This window comes from Zea mays, chromosome 5, assembly GCF_902167145.1.
Source record: "Zea mays cultivar B73 chromosome 5, Zm-B73-REFERENCE-NAM-5.0, whole genome shotgun sequence".
NCBI lineage: Eukaryota > Viridiplantae > Streptophyta > Magnoliopsida > Poales > Poaceae > Zea > Zea mays.
This window is the reverse complement of record NC_050100.1, coordinates 206939916-206942103: the sequence shown is the minus strand read 5'-3', so window position 1 is coordinate 206942103 and position 2188 is coordinate 206939916. Positions and strand designations below refer to the sequence as shown.

General features: G+C 40.0%; 1 non-coding gene across 1 annotated transcript; it reads right to left on the bottom strand.

Annotated features, from left to right (window-relative positions):
* Positions 1–2103: 2103 nt before the first annotated feature.
* Positions 2104–2188, bottom strand: TRNAM-CAU (transfer RNA methionine (anticodon CAU)). The gene is given in 2 exon segments: positions 2104–2139; positions 2151–2188. It is a non-coding gene; the product is annotated as a tRNA-Met (tRNA).

Sequence of the window (2188 nt, the reverse complement as noted above, 5' to 3'; positions counted from 1 at the left end):
CGTTTGCTGTGTTGTCGTATACTACCTGTGAAATGTTTCTTCAGTTTAGTGCATCTGGTGCGTTGCGTGTGGTCTGTGGAGATTTTGCGTTTGTTCGGACACGGCCAGAGCCCAGAGCTGGCCCCAGGAGGTTGGATGCTGGATGCATGTGTATTGTCGTATTGGAGGGCATCGAGGGACATCTAATTTCTTGTAAGTTAAAAATGACTAGCAAAGAGTTATCCAATACTCATGCATTCAAAAAGCCCTAGAGATATGGCCCCAGCTTCAAGTATCAAGTACGGTACACTATGGCTCTGTTTGGGACAGGTCTAAAAAATTTGGTAGAGTTATTGAGTAGGTCATCAGATAGTTCAAAAAAATCGTAAAATCGTAAAACTGAAGTTGTAAGTATTTAGAAGATGTTTAGATAAGTTATTTTGTTTATTATTTAGATTAAAAATAATTTTAAAAATATTTAAATTGATATTATAAATTACAGCGGTGAAGCTGAAACCTGGAGTCATACTAAACACCTCTATACGCGTGAAGCTGAGAAATGAATCAATGAAGACACAAGAAATTAATCGACACCATTGTGTTCTCACTGGTCCCAATCCTGTGCCGCCGCACGCTGCCATGTCCAACGTTTGCCAAAAGACTGAACCAATTCATCACTTTTGACACATGATTCATTTGCACGGTCACACGTCCGTCACCTCGGAGTACATGACATAGCTGCTCTTGACTAAGGGTCTGTTCGGTTGTACCGGAATAAGTCAGGATTCATTCTAGCTCATCAAAATATATATAAATTAGAGAAGTAATTCGGCTAAGAATTAATCCGGGACTGCAATCTCAAACAACCGAACAGGGCCTAAAGGGAACCATACCAAACACCGGGAAAAAGTGAACCGGATCTTGGGGCTAGTTAGGTAACTCTATTTTTTTCAAAGGAATTCTATTTTTTTAAGTAAAATTAGTTTATTTTTCCTAAAAATAGAAATCTCTTAAAAAAATAAGTTATCAAACTAGCCCTTAGATATGACATGGAAAGCCACGAAAAGAGGTCATTGTGAATTCCGCATCGGCAGGGGAGACACTGTGGAGCCGGTCTCATATGCCAGTGATGCGCAACTCGGCAAGGAGATCCAACGGCTGACAGCGCGCATGACTGTGTCCGACTGCAGTCGATGGCCCACACGTCGATGCACCGGCTCATCGGCACGAACGCGAGGAGTGGCTGACGGCCAAGGCCCGCGTGCAAGCGATGCAGGGCACAAGAGAGGGAGCTGACCGGCAGGACCCACATGTCAGCGTCGGGTTCAGTTGCTTGGGCCGCGCGGTAGAAAAGGTCAAGTGGGCCGAAGGGGTTTGCTGGCCCATTCCGAGTTCTTTCTCTTTTTTTTTCTTTTTCTTCTCTTTTCTTTTCTATTTCTATTTTCAAAATTCTAATTTCCAAATTTAAACGTGTCTCACTAATTTGAATACAAATACAAGAATACAAGAACCTCAGCATGAGATGCAATTTTTCTATATTTATTTATCTGTTATTAAACCAATTTAATTTCATTAATTGAATATATAAAAAGAATAGGAAACTAAATAATCTCCAAAGGTTATATAATCCCCAAAACACTAATATATATACTCTTATACAAATTTTGGGTTTTACATTAATGGTGAACTGTGCATGTGCAGGTGTTCATTTACACCGACAATTGTTTAGTCACTAAATGGCATAGTTGTTTAAATTTGTGCATGGCGGGCGATGCATCTGCATGGGTTCTGTTAATCAATCTTCATTATATATTTATTTAAACGGACATCGACCAGGTGTTATTACATGGTTTTATTTAATCTGCGGTGATCGGATGCTATGCACTAATCTATTCGTTTATTGGATCTTGATCATACGCGAAGCTAGGCAAGGGTGATACGAAATCATTTTTTTCCGGATGGAATTTATGGCAGTAGATTTAAGCTATCTACAAGATTACCAAATGTAGGGATGTTTTATAGAAATTTTGGATAAATATTTTTCTTAACTCCTTAAATCAAGGTTTGGAGAGTGTTTTACATAACTATTAGAATTGCTCTTAATGAAAAGAGGGCAAAAAAACATGGGGTGAGAGAGGCTCGAACTCTCGACCTCAGGATAACTCAGTAGCTATGAGACCTACGCGCTAACCAACTGCGCCACCACCCC